The sequence below is a fragment of the Furipterus horrens genome, unplaced genomic scaffold (assembly GCF_987537825.1).
Source record: "Furipterus horrens unplaced genomic scaffold, mFurHor1.1.pri manual_scaffold_2, whole genome shotgun sequence".
In the NCBI taxonomy this organism is placed as follows: Eukaryota; Metazoa; Chordata; class Mammalia; order Chiroptera; family Furipteridae; genus Furipterus; species Furipterus horrens.
The window spans coordinates 33,129,654-33,153,153 of NW_028327172.1; the positions used below are offsets into that span (position 1 = coordinate 33,129,654).

Below are 23,500 nucleotides of genomic sequence, written 5' to 3' on the forward strand. Positions count from 1 at the left end.
AATTCAAAGATCTCTTTCTCCCTGGTGGTGGCTGCTCTCTCCGATTAGCTGCTCCATCATTGATCTCTAGTCTTACACTTTCCTACTCTGTCCGTGTCCCCTCCTGCCCCAGACCAGCAGGCAAGGTAGACAACAATTCATGCTTGTCTGGATAAATGAATAAATGGAATACTGAGGCTGTGTGCCTTCAAAGGAACTCAAAAAAGTAAGTTTTCTGTTGTAACATGTTTAACTTCATTTTTTATGCCCTAAGGTCTCAGATACAGAGAAAATGAAGAGTTGTTCAGGGACACTAAAGGAAGATGGAACTAGAGTACTTTGGAAATCATAAAGGCATTTTTTTTAAGTGTTTTTTTTGTTTTGTTTTTGATTTTTTGCACCTTCCATCACCATGGATCTTGCTCCCCCTATTGGAGCTGAAGTAAAATGCTGCTTCAAAAATCCATTTATGTAAAAGAAGAGGAAATAAAACTTGTAGTGTATCTAAAGTAGTATCAAGTTTCTTATTACAGATGGCATAGTTGTAGCTGTGACATTCCAGACTGACTGCCTAATGATTACAGTGACCTCATGTATGGCTTTGAAATCTAAGTCCAGGACCACGGGCCAGGAAGGTCCTGAGTATAAATCCAGCTTTGATGACATTTGCAAAAAGTAGCTTCTGGCAAATAAGTTTGTTTTGTGTGTTATTATTAATTTTTATTTTACCTTCTGTGTTAAGAGCATAAGAATGTTACTAGTTCTCATTAACACTGAAATCCAGACACTACTGGCTGTATCAATGTCTGTCTAACCATTAGCTAAATAATTAAAACCTCACAGTGTGACAGAGGAAATCCATCCTAAAGCATGAAGCAAAGAGGAATCAAAGCCTTTAAATGCGGTGAGTGATTGTGGCCAGACAGGAATATGTTCAGGAGTTCAGAAAAGGGAAGTATCCTTAGAGTACAGAAGAGCTTTTTTGCAGTTCTTGGGCTGGACAATTTATTCATTCATCTTTAGACCTAGATGAAGCACAATACTTTCCCTTATGAGTTCATCCTCTACGGGAGGAGACAGATAAATAGCAGGTAAAGCAAAGACAGAAGGTGGTGCTATAAAGAAAAAAAGCAGGGCGCTGTGAGGGAGAACAATGAGGTGGGGTATGTTGGCGACAAACATCAGCTTTGGAGAGAATAGGGGTCAGAAAGCCTCTCTGAGGAGCCATCAAGAAGGACCTCACAGGAAGAACATTCTAGGCTGAGAGAAGAGCTTAAGAAAAAGCAAGGGCGCAACATGTGTTGGACAATGTTAGAAGCAGTAGAGTATAAGAAAAGAAACAAATATGAATTCCAATGCAAACTTTGCTTTATTGAGATATATTCAACAATAGTATTTATTTAAGCAAATACCTAACTCAAAATCTTTTGTTTATTATTCCAAATACTTGAGCATTACTTTAAACATATACATGCACATACATTCTTAAACATGTAAAGTTTGTGAGTTCCCAAAAGGATACAAAGCAACTTATAGAAAGACAATATCATAAGAAATAAATGAGTTAAGTAATTGGGGTGGAGGTCAAAAGTAAAAGCAAACAGGAGAAGGAAAATAAAGTAAACTATTAGGATTAGCTTTAAAAAGAGCATATTATACAGTTTTAAAAATAGCTATATCTGGGTTGCAATGAACAGTTATGAAATTCAGTGTCGCTATGATAAAAATCAAGTAGTTCTTAAGATAAATGTAGCTTCCTGGTATTAAGATCTGAGAAAAAAAGTTCCTTTATTTAGTCACTCTATGATGTAATGATCAAAGTTCTGGACGATATATCTGCAATAATTACAATACCAACATTCCTAGGGATATCTCCTAAACTAACTTCAATGTATAAAGCCAAAGTGCAACTCAGTAAAAGCAATTCTACAAGGGTCTGGAGGCAATCCAGCTACAAAACTTATTCTAGCAACTGTAAATCAGAGATAACACTTATACTATCTAGAAAAATAGATGCAGTACATACCCTTCAAGTAATCCTCCTTGAATATTACCTCTTTCACCTGAGCTTTTGATGAATATGCAGTAGAGGGTTTGAAGTTATTTCTCTGGCAAGAAAGTAAAGTGGAAATGACCTTTGCTGTTAATTAACAGTTGTTTTGACAATGAGAGAAGTAAGGAGTTTAACAGTGTAATAACTTGAAAGGAAGACCATCCTATTGCCATTTGGAAGTGTGCCTAAGACCATCCTCAAAAAATAGACCTAGACCCACCTAAACATGTGGACAGATAATTACTTAGACCTCATGTTCTTCCACATACATGTGGTCAAGATCATTCTAGCCTTTATTAGTTAAGAGAATACCTTAATTAATAAATTAGTTTTAACATTTCCAGATAACTGCAGTTTATGTGCTGTATAAATCTTTTGTCAATAAATCAATTAAATGTTGGAGGACAGCTATCAAAAACAATATCTGAATGTAAGAAGAGCTAATTTCGAGCCATGCTTTCTGACAAAAATTACACAGAAAAATTCAGAGCCTGCTGAGTGGTAATAACACCATATCCTCAGCATAGAGGCAAATAATTATCTTTCCCTTCTTAAAAAAAAATGTCATGCACTGAGCTCATCTAAGAGTGGTTTTAGCACATTAAGAAACACATTCTGGAGTGGCGGGGGGGCTGGGGGGGGGCTTTCTGTTTGATCCAGCAGTTATCTGATCTGTTGGCCTGACAGACTGGCTGCTGGTTTCCAAATCAGTTTTTTTTTCCCTATGGGCCCACAGTTCAACTACATTTCCCAGCTTCCCTTGCAGTTAGGTGTGGGCCAGTGAGTCTGACCAGTGGAATTGGATGCATTTCATTCTCAGGCTGGTGCAAGAAACCACAGAGTGACCTTGGATGCAATGTATTGAAAATGGTAGACCTTTCCCTTAGTCTTGGTTTCTAAACACCCAACTTCTTACTGGGCTTATGCAGGAGAGAAATAACTTTCTATTATGTTAGGCCACTGAGATTTCAAAGTTTATTGTTACAGCAGCTAGTATATAGTCAATACAGTGTTTAAGTCAAGTCAAGAATATCTTGTACCTCATTTTCAACTGTAAAATGGAGATATCAATAGCACTTACCTCATAAGTTTACTCTAAGAATTAAATATGGTAATGCATATAAAGTGCTTCAAACAGTGCCTGGCACAGAGTAAACATTCACTCATGTTAGTTATTATTGTTATTATTACAAACCTTCCTACCAGTATTAAGCTGCAGTTTCTATATACATATAACTCCAATGTCCTCTGATTTCAGATTCTAGTAATAAATGATGTCACATTTATGTTACTATCTGCACTGTGATGATCTGTGCCCCATCACTGTAGGGCTTCGGTACATTTCTGGGCATCTTGTGTTGTCCCACGAATGCTCTGAAATTGTTCTTCTCTGATCTCCATGTCCTTGTCTGTTAAGCATTATGGAAGTTACTGGGGAGAGGGGGTGGCCGAATGAGGAAGGCTTGCAACTGTGCTGATCCTGCCCAAGGTGGTGCCTCTCATTTGTTCCAAAGCTATAAACCCTCAAGATGCCAAAATAAGACTCCTACACATTTGTATCTGCTTTTTTCTGAATTTGCATTAATTTTTTAAATTTGCACAATACTTTACTGCATTTTAGTAAATGTTAGAAACACATTTAAGGAATTATTCTGAGATATCACAGAACAAGTAGTAATTCGTTTAATTTTCCATCTTCAACAATAGGCATATGGGAAGGGATGATCAGTCCATACCATTGAATCCAGGAATTCCCGGTCAATTGCCTGGGCCTCTTCTTTATCCACATCTTGTCCATACACTGAGTCACTACAGTATACCCAGAAACTGGTCCTAAGTTAGGCTGACAGGAATTCTTAACCTGAGGTCCACAGACTTCCCTGCCTCCAATAACCCCAAGAAACCCATGAACAGAATTCAGGAGGCCTATGAACTTGAATGGGAAAAATAGTTTTTACTAATTTATAACAGCAATTTAGCAATTTCTTCCATTATTGATGTAGGCAACAAGTCACAGCAGTATTAGCAGATCTGTATCTTTGTTACCAATAGATGTCCCAGTAGATAATTCTATGTTATAGTATAACAATTAAAAATATCTTGAATCATTTATGCTCCTATACTATGAAATTATGGTATTCACTAGATATACAACTATATCTTATTTAGTACATTAATAAAGATGCAGGTATATTACTATAGCAAATGCTGATTTAGTATGTTGAGAACTATATTTAATTGTAATTGACTTCCAATTGTATTTTAGTTCTGTATATAAAAACAAAAGGAGTCTATAGACTTCACCTGACTGCCAAAAGGATCCACGGTACAAAAAAGAAAAACCTGTAGTTTATTGGGTTTGACACATAACTCCACACCACTTGTATTTTTCCTTACTTACCCTCCTCAGAGATGACTACAGTGGTGACAAGCATTCAGACTAATTGAAATGCCATCCCCTAGGTCAGCATAGTAGATGATTAAGAGCTTGGGCACTGCAGTCATCTTGCCCTGTTCTGCCACTTATTAGCTGTATGACCCAGACAAGTTACTTAACCTCTCTGTGTTTCATAACTGTAAAATGGGAATTACAGTTTTTCCTACTTCCTAGGGTTATTGTGAAGCATTATTGAGTATATTCAGCAAATCCCTTAGAATATGTCACATAGTAAACTCTCAGAAAATGTTAGCTGCTTTTTCAAGTGCTTGTCACAGCTGTTTCTTTATGATGTTTATGGGGAGGAAAGAGGAGAAAAGAGTAGGTTGGCTATTTCTCTCGAGTCATACCCTACACATTAGTTTTATGATGCAAAAAATTGATATCCTTTTTAAAAGCACATTAAAGAAACACTTGATGGCTCTTCCTTGAAAAGTTTCCAACTTAATTTTATGTAATAACAATAGTTCAGTGACAGTACAAAGGCTCCTCGCCCTTGGTTTACAAAGCAGGGCTTTCATTAAATAATTTTCATGCTCATTTCTGAGACCTTTAAGAGGTGAATCTTGGCTATGCCATTTTAACTGAGGGGTGGAGGAGAATAAATATAAATGGAAGTACACTTATTTATTTATCCAACAATTATTAAGTTCCTGCTCTGTGACAGGTACTGTTCTAAATGCAGAGGAATTTGTGGTGAACAGAACAAAGTCCCTGCTGTCATTGCGCTTACATTCTAGTGTTGAAGACAAACTATATTCAACTGAAATAAATTTTTTAAAGTATCAGGAGGTAACTGATACCTGATAGACCATTAAAATAAAGTGATGTTATATACATGAGAACCAGTGACTTTTAAATTGAGTGGTTCTAAGGAGGTGACATTTAAGCAGAGATCTAAATGACAAAAGGCACCAGTCTTTTTCTTTCTTTTTTAAGATTTTATTCAATTTTTTAGAGAGAGAGGAAAGGAAGGAGGAAGAGAGAAAAAAATATCCATGTGTGAGAGAAAGATACATCCATCAGTTGCTTTTGCCTTGCCACCAACTGGAGGCCTGGCCCACAATCCAGACATGTGCCTCAACAGGGAATCAAACTGGTGTCCTTTCGGTTTGCAAACCAGGTGCTCAATCCACTGAGACACGCCAGCCAGAGCTCTTCTCCTACCTTCCTTCCTTCCTTCCTTCCTTCCTTCCTTCCTTCCTTCCTTCCTTCCTTCCTCCCTCCCTCCCTCCCTTCCTTCCTTCCTTCCTTCCTTCCTTCCTTCCTTCCTTCCTTCCTTCCTTCCTTCCTTCCTCTCTCTCTCCCCCTCCTCTTTCTTTCTTTTTCTTTCTTTCTTTCTTTCTTTTCTTTCTTTCTCTTTCTTCTTTTCTTCCAAGGGAACAGCATTCCAAGCAAAGGGAATAGCTAATGCAAAGTTGTTAGAGCAAGACTGAGCTTAGCTTACTTGTTCCCATCTGTTTAGTAATGGACAGAAGGCCCCCGTTGCTAGAACATAGTAGGCAAACAGCAGAGCCATAAAAGGAGAGGTAAACAGAAATCAGAAGAGTGTGAGGCTTTGTAAGTAAAGTGCAAAGTTTATTCTCAGTGCAATTCTCAGGGGTCAAGTTACCTGATTTGCCATTTAAAATCACTCTACTGCATGGGGAATGAAATTAAGAGGGCAAGAATGGATGTGCAATGACTGGTTAGACTGTAGCTTGGGCAGGGATTACAGCAATGAGATGGCAAGGAAGGTCCCCTTAGGTATTAGGGTATGTTTTAGAGGTAAAGCCAGTAGAACTTACTGATTGGGATATAAAGATATGAGAGGAATTGAGGTAACTCTTGACTTTTTGGCCTATATATTATGACTGCACTGATGATGTCAGTTATTGAGATGGGGAAATTCTGGGGGTGATGAGGGTTGGGGAAGTGAAGAACAGATATGGGGTAATAAGTTGAGTGTTCTCGATCTGTGCTCATCTTAATTTTGAGTTGCCTATCAAACATCCAAATAGAGGTACCGAGTTACTTAAGTCTAGAATTTATGGGAGAAATCAGGGACAGGAGATATAAATTTGAGAATCATTGGCCTAGGAATGGTATTTAAAACCCTTGTAAGACTTGATGAGCTCACCTAGTTAGACATTATAAACAAAGAGAGAAAAGTTGAAGTCTGAGTCTTAGAGCACTTTTACCTTTGGAAGTCTGATAAAGGGGAAGTTGCTGTTAAGAGACTAAGAGGTAAGCAGGAAAGTAGATGGAAAATAAAGTGGACCTGGCATCATAGAAGCCTAGAGAACAAAGCACTTCCAGGAGAGAGTAATCACTAATGTCAAAAGCTGCTTAGTGATCCAAAAGGATGAGGCCAGAGAGTTGACCTGACTTTGGCAAATGTGGGTCAATACTGACTTGACTGGAGACATTTCAGTATATTCAGAGGATTAAAGCCCAGTGGGGTGAGAAAGTAGAATCAGGAAGTATAGATAGTTCTTTTGAGCTCTACTATAATAGGAAGCAGAGAAATCAGGCAGAAGCTGGAGGGGGGTGTAAGGTCAAGGGAGGGAAGAATAAATGGGAAGAGGCTGGGTAGGGAAGCTGTGAGAACGGAAAGCATAGATCTACTTAGGTTTCTGTCCTTGGGGAGTTTATGATCTCATCTGGGGATAGCAGTGATATAAAAAATTAGGCTTTGGATTAAACAAAACAGTAGCTTAATGCTGAGTACAATGCCTAACAGTAAAAATTCAACAGATGAAGGGAGCTATAATTACAAAACAAGTTGAAAACATTCTAAGATAGGAGTTAATTAAGGACAAAACTAAGTAATTAGATGTTAGGATTTCAGAAAATAGAGAGATTGCTTTCACAGTGACCATACTTTCCAATTAAAAATCAGGACTCATCATAAGACAATGGGTTTAAAAACATCTGTTCATACATTCATGTGAAAAAATTTACAAAGCTCTACAGATTTAAAAAATTGTAACCGTCTACTTAAACAACTGCCTTTATTGGAAATATTTAAAACCCATATATCCCCAAATTCCCTGAGCCATTTTGAGGCCTCTGTACCTGTGCTCATGCTTTTCCTTCTGCTTGGAGCATTTCCCACCTTTACCTGACAAACCTCTACTCATTCTTCAGGGTCACTTCCTCTGGGAAGCCTCCCTGCCCCCACCCTCCCCTCCAGTGGGACTGGGTGCTCCTTTGTTGGCACTTGGTGTTCAACTTCACTGCAGCTTTTAACACAGGGTAATCACATTTTCTATTTGTGTACCTATTGTTTTTTTTTTTTTTTTTTCCTGTTCTGTCTTTGGGTTTTCTAGACTATAAGCTTTTCAAGGGCAAGGTCATATTGTATTCATTTTGTTTCCCTTATACCCAGCCCAGCTTCTGGCTGATCTCAAGCAATGTTTATGGAACCTAACTGAATCTAATTTTAGAATTGTGCTAGAAGTTCCTGGACACATGTCCTTGAAGGACTTGTTAGGAAGCAGCAAGGAATGATCGCCAAAACGGGAAATAGAGGCAGGGCCTTTGTCATTACAATATAACAAAGAACTTCACACAGGAGGTTAGAAGAAAAAAAAAGACATGTCTCACCAATTAACTCAGCAGTCCTAAGCTCAGTTGATAAGATTGCCAGATGTCCCAAGCATTAAGAGCAAAATAGCACAGGAGGTGGGGAGAGTTCCTGAAACTGGGCTGAGAATAGGGGCTTCTGTAACAATTTTACTAAGATTGCTGGGTGTTCTGAATATCACAAGCGGGAATTGCACAGTAGGAAGAGGGGGGGCCTCTGCTGGGAAAGGAGCTTCTGTAACAATTTCACTAAGACAAAGAGCCTTTACTAACTGAGAAAGAAAGCCTTTATAGCTGTACATTATTCCCAAAGTGGGGGGCGGGGGGCGCTAGAAGCCAGCTGAGGTATATAACCCCGGATCCCAATAGCTGGTGTACTTAGATTAGCTAAGTACCCACTCGTAGCCTCAGCTCAAGTGTATAGAACAAACTCACTAACTTACTAACAACTTTCTTTCCTCTATATGTGGGGCATTTAGACTTGCTGGGTGCCTGCTTGCAGCTCCATGCTTGTATGTGTTTCATAAATAAACTTGCTTTTTCATTTCCACTATATATGTTTGTCTCTCACTTGAATTATTCTCTTGTGAGAGGGACAAGAACTGAGGCGGGGAAGGAAGACCTCCTGATTCTGCTCCCTCTCTCCTCACCCATAACAGACTGGTAATTTAAACACCTCACCACAACTTACAACAGGTTTATAACAGGAGAAATAATCAGGACCCCATCCTTCATCACATTTGTGGAGCTATTTTAGATCATTCCCTCCTTCCAAAACTTGTTTTTTATCTATTTTTAATTATCAAAACATAGTTTCTAATCAAAATGTATTAGCATCAGTGCAGTCTAAATATAAATGACTAAGGTCTCACGTTATGTTCCTTTTTAATTTGAAAGTATTACACGCTCATGGTCACAAAGTCAACCTGTAGAAAAGGAGTACATAGTTAAAAGGAAGACTTCCTCTTATTACTGACCCGTAGCCAGGTCCTCTTTATAGACACGGCCACTGCTATCAGTTTCTTGTGTATCCTTCCAGAGGTATCTTATCCTGTTACAACATACTTCATTTTATTTTAAACATAAATACTAGCAATCCACAGATCACCTGGCAACTTGGCTTGTTCCTTTAACAGGATATATTGGATATTATTCTGTACTGGAGGTTTTTCCTTATCAGTACATATTCTTAACAGCTGCATAGCATTCCATTTCCCATTTTATGATATATCATTACCTATTTAACCCACTCCCTATTGATAGAAATTTAGATTGTTTTCACTCTTCTACTATGTGACTATCATGAATTAAATTATGTTACTCCCCAGGTTCATATGTTGAAGTCTTAACCCTTAGTATATCAAAATGTAACCTTATTTGGAGATAGGGTTGTTATAATTAATTATGTTGGGACCTAATCCAAAATGACTGGCGCCCTTATAAGAAGAGATTTAGACAGAGACTTAGCAGGGAAGATGATATGAAGACATGCAAGGAAACAGCTATTTACCAGGCAAGGAGAGAGGCCTAGAACAGATACTTCCCTCATAGCTATCAGAAGGCACCAATCCTCTTCCAGTCAAGATGGAGGTGTAGGTAGACATGCTTCACCTCTTTGTGCAGCCATAAGAAGGATCACAACTAACTGCAAAACAAAAACACCCAGAACTTCAAGACCCAAACTGTATGGAAGTCCAACAACCAAGGATTTAAAGAAGTCACATTCATCCAGACGGGTAGAAGGGGCGGAGCTAGAGTGAAAAGGATACGGTGTGATGCCATCAGGGCTGCAGGGGCAGCTGGTGGAATGGGGAGTCCCACATTCACATGTGGTGCATAAAAATAAGGAGGAATACCTTGGGAGCAAGCGATCCCAGCACCAGGCCAGGCTGTGCAGTCCAGGGTTCCAGTGCTGGGAAAATAGTCTCATAACTTCTGGCTGTAAAAACAAGTGGGGGTTGAGGGAGCTGAAGAAACTGCCTGTCTCCCAGAAGAGTCTGTTTAAAGGGCCCACATGGTCCTAGAATGTATGCAACCCCCCCCCCCACTCTGGGAACCACCACCAGGGCAACAGCTAAAAGGGTGCCAGTTGCATATGGGAAGGGGGTGAAGTGACTGGAAATGGGGCAAGTCTCCAGCAGCCAGATAGTGGCATTGTCCCCTCTCTGACTCCTTCCCCACATACAGAGCCGCAAAGTAGTGAAGTGGGTTGCCCCGACCTGGCAAATACCTAAGGCTCCACTCCATACAACTTAACAGGTCGGCTAAGACAGGGAGTCAGAGCAGCTCTACCTAATATACCAAAACAAACACAGGGAGGATGCCAAATTGAGGAGAAAAAAAAAATGGCCCAAATGAAAGAACAGAATAAAACCCCAGAAAAAGAACTAAATGAAATGGAGATAGCCAACCTATCAGATGCAGAGTTCAAAACACTGTTGATAAAGATGCTGAGAACTCATTGAGTACAGCAAATGCGAAAGGGAAGAAATGAAGGCTACACTAAGTGAAATAAAGTAAAATCCACAGGGAACCAATAGTGAAGGGAAGGAAACTGGGTTCAAATCAATGATTTGGAACATAAGAAATAAATAAACATTCACCTAAAACAGAATGAAGAAACAAGAATTTTTTAAAATGAGGAGAGAATAAGAAGACTCTGGGACATCTCCCAAAGTGCCAACACTCAAATCATAGATGCCTGAAGAAGAGGAAAAACAAGAAATTGAAAACTTGTTTGAAAGAATAATGAAAGATAACTTCTCTAATTTGGCAAGGGAAATAGACATACAAGACCGGGAAATACAGAGTCCCAAACACGTGGACCCAAAGAGGACCACACCAAGATACATCAAAATTAAAATGCCAAAGGTTAAAGATAATTTTTTTGTCTCAAATTTTAATAAGACACCTTATGCACACATTTATTTGCTACTAAAAATTGTAATAGCACATGAAAAAATGTTACAATTCAAATATTTGAAAACCAGAGAATCTAGTTGATATACTCTGCATTAATCATGCTTGAACCTAACCACCCAAGGTTTTTTTTTACATCCCTTCTGCACAAGTTACTGGCTTCTTCTTCTTCTTCTTCTTCTTCTTTTTTTTTTTTAATGAACTTGAGATATGGACATTCTTTGTTTTTTAAAAATTATTTATTTTATTTATTTGTTTTATTTATTTATTTATTTATAGCAAGAGGAGAAAGGAGATAGAGAGGGAGAGAAACATCACTGTGTGGTTGCCTCTCACTTGCACTCCCAACTGGGGACCTGATGTACAACCTAGTCATGTGCCCTGACTGGGAACTGAACCAGCGACACTTGGCTTGCAGGCCGATGCAGCTTCTAATTCTTGATGTTGGGTTTCATCTTACCAACTTCAGGCTTCTAAAACACAAGAATAACACTCAAAACCTATTAGGCCTTCTTTGGAGCAAATAAAAAAGGAACTGAAGTGTATTGAAGTCATTCAAATGCAAACTACTTTAGATTCCCTAATAGTCACTGGCCTCAAGGTAGACAAGAAAAAGATGCAAGAAAAAGACATCATAGAAGTTCTATCATAGGTTATCAAAATATTAGTCTATACATAGTAGCTTTCCTGAGCTGCTGCATAATGACCTTAAAATTACCAGCAAGAAAACAATGTACAAGAATAAGGTTTATGGCTAAATTGATTCCATGTCATAATTATTCTCCATGCTAATATTATCAGAAGGATCTCCATGATATAGGCAGTAATGACAGATACATCTAAAGTTTCTGGGTCTTGATTCAATCTCGTTTCCTCTCCTGTCGGTCCTTTTGAGACAGGGTTCAGTATCTAGTAACTTGTAACATCCTTTGCATCCTTTCTTTCCAAGCAGTTGCCAATGTCCTCACTCCATGTCTCCTCCTGTAGAGCATATCTTGAATCAGCCCCAGTCTAAGCTTGTGTAAGCTTTTTTCTCTGTCCTGCTGTTCAAGTGAACATTCTGGTAGAAGGGAAGGAAATTTGGTTACTAGGGCTGAGAGTCAAGTTACCAAGGTTTTTTGCTAGTACTTCTGAAATAGCTGGAGTGTCAGCTGAATATTCTTTTTTTTCTTTTGGTGGGGAGGATCAGGCAATGATCCTGATCTTTATGGAGGGAAAAGGGGGGAAGGGAGGAGGAGTGGAGAGGCAGCTCCCAGACCAACTCAAGGACCCGTAGGAGCAAGGGGAATAGGGAGCAAGAGAATGGGGAGTGGGGAACGGGGAATGGGGACTCCCGGTCCTCCTCATGGGCCCCAAGGAGTCCCCTGAATATTATTCAGTAATATTGGAGGAAGCCAGCTGCCATGTTGTGAGGCAGCCCTGTGCAGAGGCCCATATTTCAAGAGATCAAAACCTACTTACCACATGAGTAAAAATGGAAGTAGATCACTCCCCGGTAAAGCCTTTAGTTGAGACTGGCAGCAGATGGCAACCTCATGAGAAAACTTTAGGCAGAAGTACTCACCTATGCCATGCCTGAATTCCTGACCAAAGAAACTGAGATAGTAGATATTTGTTGCTTTTCGCTGCTAAGTTTTGGGGTAATTTAAAAACAGTAATAGATAACTAATATATCTTCCATCCTCACCTCTTCTTTCCCCTAAACTTCCAAAGTTACTTAAACAAATCTCTAGTAATGCTCTTAGCACAGTGCATCATACTTATTTCTAAATCTCTTTCTCCTGCTTGACTATCTCCAAGCATAGGAAGCCTTGGCATAGTCAGCTTTATATTTACCGTGTCTTACACAAATCTCAAGCCACCACCATCACTTCCCTACATTGTAATAACCGCCGAACTGCCCTGCCCAAATCCTCTCCCCAGCCCTAAGAAATCTCCTAAAAATGCAACTTGGGTCATTTGAGAAATTAAAATTTTTCTCCTCATTCTTAGGATAAAGACCTAAATTCTCAATACAGCATCCGGGTGTGGCATGATCTGCCACAGCCTTACTACTGCATCTAAAGCCACTTCTCCCTTGTTCCTACAACATCAACATTGGCCTTTCAGTCCCTCAGTTGATCCATGCTCCTCCCTCCCTCAGTGTCTTTGTACACAGTTCCCTTTGCCTAGGATGCTATTTCCCTCATCATCATTCAATTCTACTTGTTCATTGGATCTCAGCTCAATGTCCCGTCCTCATGGAAGGCCTTTCTGCCTTGCATTCTAAGTAAAATAACTCTGCAGTTTCCTCATCCCACTGATCATAAATTGAGATTAAGTGATTGCTTCCTTACGTGTCTAATGTTTGTCTCCCCAGTTGGACTCTAGGTTTTATAAGGGTGGGGACATCTTATCCTTTTCACTGCTGTATCCCCAGCACAGACCATAGTGCCTAACATAGAAAATAGGGGTTCAATACCTTTTTAATTCTTATTTCTGAATGAATTACAAGGCAGACATTTCCTATTCCATCTATAAACTACACATCCTTTCGTCATCTACCCACTTAATGTTCTGAGTGTCATTTCTTTATTATGGCGTTATCTACTTTAGGTAATGATCTCCAAGGTGTAGAGACCACAGCTTTTAAATTGCATGGTGTAGGACCCAGCAGAGTTCTCCTACTCAGGTGGGGATACAGCATTAGAAACTGAAAGAGAAATAGGTCTACTTATTAATGTTCTTAAAACAAAAAAGATTTCATTTATTTATTTTTAGGGAGAGGGGAAGGGAGAGAGAAAGAGGAGGGGAGACGCATCAATATGTGGTTGCCTCTCACATGCCCCCAACTGGGGACCTGGCGCGCAACCCAAGCATGTGCCCTGACTGGGAATCCAGCCAGCAACCTTTTGGTTCACAGGCCGATGCTCAATCCACTGAGTCAAGCCAGCCAGGGCTAAGAAGCATTTTAGTTGAGATCTTGCTTCCAGGCATATCAATTGGCTCAAATAAATTTTTACACAATTCTCTACAGGTTTAGATGTTCTTACATCACAGAAGCCAGTGAGAGAAGGGAAAAAGAAAAAATAGCTGCCAGCTGTGTTCTATGAGGTTTCAGATGATAGCAGTGCCTGTGTGCACTTTGTCCTGCAGTTCTTTTGTTTACACACACATCTTCATATGCCCATTGCCAGACAGATAATGTAACAGAACCCCTGGGTTCTCCGAGTTGAAACAGAACCCACAGGCTGTTTAGTTAGGGGTCTGATTGCCAGCCACCAGAATTATAACTCTCAATACCAGAGTTTAGTGAAAAGAAAAAGAATTGTTTATTTAATAGTTATATAGATTTAGATTTGCGGATTTCTGCCATTAAGTCTTACTTTCCTTAAAACACCCACAAACACATATTTCTGCCTCCCCCTACCAAACCAGGTTAGTTTTAGAAAAGTTAGAGATACGGTTTCCCTACTTCCTAGACACAGTTCAGCTTTACTGGTAGCTGCCAATCACTCAATTCTGACTGGGGAGGCCTTGTCTGTGTTATGGTGCCCGCCAGCTTTTAATCCAGAACCGCATGGATTTCCTTCTTTTCCAAAACCACAAAGGTATTCCCTTCTCCAAGCTGCAAGGTGTGTCCCCTTCTCAAAACCGCATGGTGTGTGTCCCCTCCTTTTCCAAGCCGCATGGTGTCCTGGGTTAAACTGTCGGCCTCTTATTTTTAAATCCCTGACTGTGTCCTGTGACGCAGTGGGCATGGTACCCAGTTCTGACCATTCACAGAACCTCACGCAGGCTCTCGGTGCTCTTTCCATACCATCCCCCGGTCCAAGACCCCTCCCGTCTTCCTGAGGCCTTGGAAGCATCAAATCATTTGCATAACAAAGACACTATCCACTATCCACTAGCCCCAGGCATGCAAAGGCATCCTGAAAGCTGCTTCCTTTTCCCCATTCCCCAGCCTGCAGGCTCTGGGGACCGCCAGATACCCCCATTCTGTAACAATAAGATATACTAAGGGAATTCAGATTCTTGACACCTGGCAATTTAAATACTGGAGAAATACCAAGCTCCTTTTTCTTCCTCTTCTTCTTTTTTGCTTATAAACTATAGAAATTTATTTTTCACATTTCTGGAGACAGGAAATCTGAGACCAGCATGATCGGGTGAGGGTCCTCTGACAGATCTAGAACATAGCCATGTATCTTTGTTACAGAAAGGGGTCGTGGCCCTGAGTGGGTCTGCCTACGGATGGCCAGTAGTGTGTGGATTCTTGACTGTGCAGGAATGATTTCACAACACTAGTTTAGGTATTTTTAGAGGACGTTATTAAAGCTGGGGACAGTGAAACAAGGAAGGGTCTAGGACACTAGGTGGGGAAATGAGTTTATGCCACTCTGGTTCACTAAGAAGTCAGAGAAAGGGGGGCTTTGGGGACAGGGTCACAGGGTTAGGTGGAGAAAAGCTCCTGTTGCCCTTTACTCCCTGGCTGCAAGCCTCATGGGGTCCCTTAGGGCTTAGGAGGTGCATGCCTATGGGAGAAGAGAAGGGAGAGGGGGGAAAGGAAAGGCTTAGATGTGTGCTTCTGGGAGAAAGAGGAGCACACGGACCTTTCAGGTCTTACAGAGGTCTTAGGAGATGTCAATAGAATATTCATTGGCTTTATGCTGGTGTGCCAAAATGAGATTTCCTTAATCTGTTCTTGAGTATGGTTTACAAATGGCACTAATTCGATTTCTGCCATCCATCTCCCTGAATAGGGTGATTTAAACTATTTACCCTCTCGTTGAGAAGTGCAAACCATATACTCTTATGTGTCCTTGGTTTGGGGAAGATAGGATTTACTAGATGGCTGCAAACTGCTTGTTTTAATTATCTGTCTCAGTTTCCCTATTCTGCTTGTCCTGGCTTACTAGCCTGTCTCATCTTCACACAATAGGTCTGTCTTCCTCTTCTTACTGGGACCCTTCTGGTCCACCAGAGCCTACTAAGCACTGACCATTAAAGAGCCATGAGGCCCTGGCCAGTGTGGCTCAGTTGGTTGGGCTTCATCCCGCAAACCGAAGGGTCACTGGTTTGATTCCTGGCCAGGGCACATGCCTGGGTTGTGGGTTCCGTCCAGTCTGGGTGCCTGTGATAGGCAATCAATCGATGTTTCTCTCCCTCTCATCCTCCCTCCCTTCACCTCTCTCTAAAAAATAAATATAAAAAAGAAAAAATACAGCCATGAGAAAATAATGAAGTTGGAACTGCAACAAAGAACTCAGGCAAGGGTGTTGTGCTGCTGGAACCCAGAGAAAATGTTTCTCATCAGAAAAAAAAAAAACACAAGTAAGTCAAAGTTAATCTTCCCCCAAGACACAATGTCCTCTCAAGGCCTCTTCTTTTTTTTCTGAAGGAACACTCAGTTCAAGAGTCAGAAGGTAGGAAACCAGCCCCAAGATAAATCTGTTTTCCTCTCCTTTTAATCTTTTGAAAGGGCTGCCAATTCTAGAAATTCTTCCTTTGATGAGGAGATAAAGCAGAACAATGGTGTGAAACTAAGGGAATTCCTGAGGGACATTCTTCGAGGGTGTGTAGAGCCTGCGTGGAAGTGTGTGTCGGGATGGGGTTGGAAAGTTAGTAGGAAGGCCGGGTGGACAAGAGTTGGTAGCCACAGCTACAAGGAATAAAGACACTTGCTTCTAAACTCCTCACAGACTAGCCACTCCATCCAGTCTCATCTCCTGGGGATTAAGTGAGCGTTTCTGAAAGCGCTTTACACCTTCCACATTATGGGTCACGAACCACACACCCCACAGCACCCGATGCGCCTTGAGGAATCGGTAAACGCTGGTTGGAGTGAAAGATTTTTGTAACTTCCCTGTTCTTTCAGGCTTCCAATCACAAACTAATGTCTGCGCGGCCTGAGGCGGAGACCACAAATCTGGGAGCCGAAGCCGGGATGGAGGCGAGCGCGGAGTTCCCCGAGAGGGCACGAAAACAATAGAGCGCTTCAGCGGTTGGCGGGGCTTCGAAGGCTCTGCCAGAGTCCACCGAGGCCCCGCTCGCCTAGTCTGAGGCGGTGATGTGAGACTTCCAGAGTCCGCCCGACACTCACCCAGCGAGAGCCGGACGGTAGCATCCACCGTCCCAGCTGGCGCCTCACTGGACGCGCCCAAGTCCCGCCCGCTACCTCAGGTAGGCCGTCTGCGCCAGCCAATCCGCAAGAAGCCTGGGAGCGGGAGGCGGAGCTTTCAGGCCGGAAGTGACGTATATGCTAGGCTGGCCGCAGAGTCTGTCGAACCCCTCCGCGGCGGCTGAGACTGCTCGGCGGAAAATGGCTCGGACAGCAGTGGCTGCTTCGGCTTGGGTTGTGGTAGAAACGGAGGCTCAGGCAGCGTGAGGTGAGGAGCGGTGGGTGCGGCAGGGGCCGGTACCTGGAACCCAGCTCCGCAAGGGCAGCGAGGGGCCTCGGGGATTTCGGGATAGAAGGGTTCCTAGTCGGGGCCCCCAGTCCCGCGAGTGCCAGTCTCTGACCCTCCATCTCGTACGCACTGTTGGCGCTGCCCCGTCCCGACTCACCTCTCTCCGGGCCTTGCTTCCACCGAGGTCGTTGCCGACTGTCCCGCCGAAGGTGCAGGGGCCTGCGCCTCAACCAGGCCTTCTTGTCGGGGTCTGGGACGGCGTTGGGGGAGTTAGTTTTGTCCCAGAGTGGGAGGAGAGGCAACCACTTTATCCCGCGGGACTGGGCTGGAGCCTCAGTGCCCGGTCCTACTTTCTGCACGAAATGTTAAATCTATCTATCCAACGTGTGTTGCACTTCTCACTAGGTTTTTTTCCCTCCATCCCCTTTTCACTTCCTTGTCCCTCTGATCTCGGGTTTTGGGGGCTAATGATCCTTTTCTCATCCCGCTTTCCCGCTCTTACCTTTTGGCCGCGAAACCACTTGGTGGGGAAGAATATTTGTGTGTATTTAGCTCATCTTCCTGAGCGACGGAGGAACAATAAGTAGTTGAAGATAAAAGCAGTACCTGTACATGCTTATTTTCCTCATTAAATGGGTTGTCTTTAAAAACTAGATTCTCGAGCAGTGGAATTTTTTTCGGAAATGGGAAGCAATGATTGAGAAGGGAAATGAGGAAGAAGAAAACTAAGTGAGGAGGAAAGTCTGGAGATAAAAGGAGCGTGGAAGAACCTGTAGGGGTTCTTTCCCTGTATTCTCCGGATAGAAGTTGAGGTGGTAATTATATTTTTATTTTTAACAGTGGGTGTTGAATTGAGTGTAAGAAAGGAGGCCTTCCTCTTTGAACAAGATTATCTATTAAAGAGATACCCTAAAATCTTTCCAGGTGGGTGTCAGGCAGGAAAGCTCTGCTGAAAAGATTGTTTAATCCTGGAGCATCAAAGTTATAGATTAGAAGAGTTGCAGAAAAAAGAAAGCTATTGTTAGAAGAGTGGTGAAGACAATTTAAAGAGGGAAGACTGCAGGTTAGGAGGTCCAGGAACACCGATTTGATCCAGGGAGAGACTTTGTACCTTTGCCTCCTTGGCTTGTGGCCCACTTTGCCAGGAGGCTTTTGAGGTAGTTGGGGTTGGTGCTCTCAATCATAGTAGCAGATTAGACTGAAGTGCCTTAGTTGAGGTCTAAACAATTGAAGATAACTGCTTCTTTAACATTAAGACAGTCTTTGAGTACTGAAAAGCATTATTACTGAGTGAGAATAGAGAAGTTTTATTATTTAACTCAAACTTAATTCAAAATGATTTTTATGTAGGTACAAAGCACATCTAGAGCTTCCACAAGTTATTTTGCCTACATTAACATATTGTAGAGTAATTTTTTTTCTGATGAAAATCCCTGCCGTTTTGTATGCCTGTTGCTTTCAGTTTTTCTTGGCAAGCAATATATTTTGATATTTTCATCTATAGGTTTCACAATTTTTTTCTGTTTTATAGAATATGAAAGTTGGCATGCTTGCGTTTAGGAATTTTAGAAACTAACTTTATGTAATTAGCTGTATATTAACATGATTATTTTTCCCTTCAGCCATGAATGGTTCCAAAATTTTCAGTTAATTGAAGATGGCAATATCAAATTCCCATGTCCAGAAATCTTTCTTTCATCTTGCGCAAGGTGTTCTTACTTAGTAAGCACATTCAGTAAGTGAACTTAATGAGAGTGTTGGATTTTTTTCAAGAGCTCAGAGTTCTAATTAGAGCATCAGACCAAACTTTGCAGAGCAGCAGTGCAAAGCACTTTGCTTTGTAACTTGTATTGCTTTGATAACATAAATTTACCATTTTATTATATATTTGCCGTATTCCAAAAAGAATTTAAGGCAGGTAAATGATAAAGGTGAATGTTTTAGTGCCATTCATTTACTTAGTACATGATTTGATTGTTAGTTGTACCTCCGTAGGGCTAAAACTTTACCATCTGAAAGATCTTAATGTTTTCAGAGACCCTGCAAGGGTGCCTGGCTTTGCAGTGGTTCTGGGGATAAAAAAATGAATGAGACAGTGCTTGTCCTCAAGAAGTTCTCTAGTCCCAATTATAACAGTATGGTTATAAGGGCAGTAGTGGGTCCAAGTAGTACAATAAAGGATGTGATCACCTAGGCTGGGAGATGGAGAAGGAATGAGTACATCTGACAGAGAAGAAGATCCTCACCTTCAGCCTTAAAGGACAAATGTCTCCTATTAATAAGGGTGGGATTAAGATGATCAGGTTCTAGACCCTGCTGTGATACTATCAAGCAGTGAGATATTAACCAAGCTGCTTAATGCCTCTGGTGTCCACTCTTATTTTGAGAGTTGATTACTAAATCAGTGCTGTCCAGTAGAAATATTACATGAGAACGACATATGTAAGATAGTTTACATTTTTGTATTGTTAAATCTGTTGTACCTTTTACAGTTAACAGCACATTTCACTTCCGACTAGCCACATTTCAAGCACTCAGTAGGTTCGTGTAGCTACCATATTGGACAATGCAGATCTACAGTGAAAATTCTGCTTTTCTATCTTGGATTCCTGCTTGAAAAGGAAAAGCAACTCCTATGAGAAATACATTACTAATAATTTATTATTTCTAATAATTTTGGTAGTATTCATCCATGATGCTCTTTTTATTGGAATTGTGGTCATACTTGGAAATGACATTGCTGTAGGATATCTTTCAGGTTGTTCATAAGGTTATGGTTGGGGCTAGAAGAAACTTTGTTTACCTTGTCTCTGGTGGAAGCGCATTTTTGATATTGATTTTGTGCATTTAGTTTTTGTATCCCTCCTTTGGTTGTTTTTTAAAAAATTGGTTTTAGGAGGGAGGAAGACAAAGAGGGAGAAGGAGGAAGACAGATGGGGGTGGGAGTAGGGAGAGAATTGTTGATTTTTTTCTTCACTTATTTATACATTGGTTGGTTGATTCTTGTAATGTGCCCTGACCAGAGATCAAACCTGCAACCTTTTGGGACGATGCTTTAATCAGCTGAGCTGCCCAGCCAGGGCTTTCCAATTTATTCTTTAGAACATGTTATAGATTCAAAACATAATGGGAGGTCACACATGGACTTTCTAGGCAGTTAAGTAGAGTTGTGCAATTTCAAATTAACTTTTAGATTTCTTAAAGTTTTAAATTCAGCTGTTTAGGAATAAAAGTAGGATTGTTTTTAAACTTTATTTTATTTTTTAGAGAGAGGGCAAAGGAGGGAGGGAGAAAGAGAAGGAGAGAAACAATCATGTGAGAGAGAAACATTGATTGCTTGCATCTCACAGGCACCCCAGCTGGGGACAGAACCCGCAATCTAGGCATGTTCCCTGACCTGGAATAGAACCAGTGACCTTTTGCTTTAGGGGATATTGTCTAACCGAGCTACACCAGCCATGGCCTGATTTCATTTAATTTGCTAATCATTAAGTTTGATTAAAAAAAAAAATACCAGAAGCTATTTTAAACAAGTACCTACAACTAACAGTGATGAAGCAAATAATATCCTTATATTTGTATTGATTAATGATTGTAACTTAACTGATGCTTTCCCCTTCCACTGACCTTATTTTCTGTGAAGTAAATGCGGCAAATATTTTTCTCATTTTCTTAAAGATGAAAATGAGGCTCAGTGAGGTTATGACTTTAGCATAATACATTAGAGGCATTACTTGAACTTATAATGTCTTACAATGCTAAGCCTACTATTTTTTTTCATTGCATCTCTTTCTATAGTACTTCGGTATTTAGATACATAACAACAGATTTTGGAGTGTGTTTTAAAGAATGGGTACTTCCTGCTGTTACGGTGTTTATATTTCACTTATGAGAGACCAATGACAGTACATATAGCAGAGAGTAATTATAAAAATTTGTTGATGGTATAGTATAGATACTTTTTAAATAGATGAGAGTTAATGAGGCAATATTTCTAACTAAAGAATTTAGATCCTAAACTTGCTGTAGTAAAAAGTGATGAGGTGTCAAGGACCTAGTTATTTCACTGCACAGAACAACTTGGGGGAGAACTTAGATAAGAGGAAATAAAGGGTGGGTTTAAGGAAGGATCTGCAAGGCTTATTTGAAAAGATAAGGACAGGACATAGGTGAGGTAAGATGAGAATAGATATCTTCTACAAAGAATTTAGAGGCCAATGGTCAAATTTTATATTTGCGTGATTCAGGAAATCTTAGCACAGGTTGTGAGTGAACTCGTGGCTTAAGCAGTATGGAAGGCATGGTTAAGAGGACTAAAGGAGAAGTTGGTGACTATAAATGAGCAGCGGAGTAACTAACGCTTGTTCCCTTTGTGAAATCAGTAGGGACTTGGTGAGAAATTGGACTACAAGAAGAGAAAGGAATAGGCAGTGTTAAGAAAATTGGTTAGAAATTTTGCATTATCGAAGCAGGCTACTTAAAAAAAAGTATTTTCCTATAAAAACGGAAATTGGCAGTTTACCTTCAGGAAATAACAGAAGAAGCAGGAAGAGATTAAGTATTGTTAAAATTCTGCTGTGGAATGAGAGGAAAAAGCAAAGACAAAATTCTCTTTCAAGATAAAAGGGTGCAGAAAATGAGAGGAGACAATACAAATCAATGCCGGTGAGGTGAGGAAAAAGCAGGGATGTTGATGGGAGAGATAGACAGACTTAGGAAAATACCTGTCTATTTAGCGAACAGGAAAATACTTTTAAAAATGTTCTATTTGCAGTTTTGGGAATTATGGGAAGCATGTATTTTCCCTCCAAGATAAGCACTAAAGGAGACCTAATGATACCTATAAATAAAACCATAGTGCTATGAATAGCCATAACCAAATTGATTTATGAAGTCACTTTCTATGGGTTGCTAATGTAATTTATAACTGTTCTGACTCTTTTTAGTTTAGTGTTTGTTTTTCTAGATCATAGTCCTGAGTTGGGAAAGGTGCTCTTTGGCTCCAGATTTCATAGCCTTGTTTTATCTGACTAAACCTCATAGTGACACTTAACCAGACTGGAATTCTGCTTATATAGCAATGCATGACATGATACTGTAAATGTTTAGGATTTTTAAAAATTAGATTTATTGAAATATAGTTTACTTATAATAAAATCCATCTGTTTTAGGTGTACAGCTTTAAAATTATGAGAAATAGCAACAGTGTTTACTACCACTACAATTAAAATACAGGATATTTCCATCACTGCAAAAAATGTCCTTATTGTTTTATTTTTATTTAATTTTATTTCTATTTAATTTTTAAAAGATTTTATTTATTTAATTCTAGAGAGAGAAGGGAGAAAGAGAGGGAGAGAAACATCAATGTGTGGTTGTCTCTCATGCGCCCCCAACTGGGGACCTGGCCTGCAACCCAGGCATGTGCTCTGACTGGGAATCGAACTGGCAACCCTTTGGTTCGCAGGCCAGAGCTCAGTCCACTGAGCCACACCAGCCAGGGCTAAAGTAATTTTTAGAACAGTTTTAGATAACAGAAAAATTTAAATAGTACAGAGACCTAGTCTACCCTTTTATTTTCTTACATATGTAAACTATTGATATTTGCTAATTGTCAAAAACAAGATTTTAGAATTAGGTTTTCTGAAGATGGGGAATTATGTGACAGTTTCTGTCAAGATGACTTTTATTGTAAATTCTACATTAAATTCATTATTTTAACCATTTTTAAGTGTATTATTCAGTAACATTAATTATATTTACAAGTTGTACAACCATTACTGCTATCTATTTCCAAATTTTTTCTTTTTCTTTTTTTAAACATAAATATTTCTTCTTTGGATTCTTTTTTTTTTTTTAAGGTTTTATTTGTTTATTCTTAGAGGGGAAGGGAGGGAGAGAAACATCTATTGGTTGCCCCTTGCACACTCCCAACTGGGCACCTGGGCTGCAACCCAGGCATGTGCCCTAACTGGGAATCAAACCAGCGCCCCCTTGGTTCATAGGCCAGTGCTCAATCCACCAAGTGACACCAGCCAGAGCTATTGCCAAAATTTTTCATCACCCCACACAGAAGCTCTACTAACTTAGCTGTACCCATTCCCTCTTTCTAGCTCCTGGTAATTGCTGATCTCCCTTCTGTCTCTATGAATCTAC

General features: G+C 40.4%; 1 protein-coding gene across 1 annotated transcript in view; it reads left to right on the forward strand.

The window, feature by feature from the left end:
• The first annotated feature begins 17,220 nt into the window (after positions 1–17,220).
• PIK3C2A (phosphatidylinositol-4-phosphate 3-kinase catalytic subunit type 2 alpha) overlaps positions 17,221–23,500 on the forward strand; it is a 91,557-nt gene continuing 85,277 nt past the window's right edge. Inside the window, exon 1 of the mRNA XM_090263562.1 lies at positions 17,221–17,323. The gene's annotated coding sequence lies outside the window, so the exon portion shown is untranslated. The remainder of the gene's footprint in view (positions 17,324–23,500) is intronic.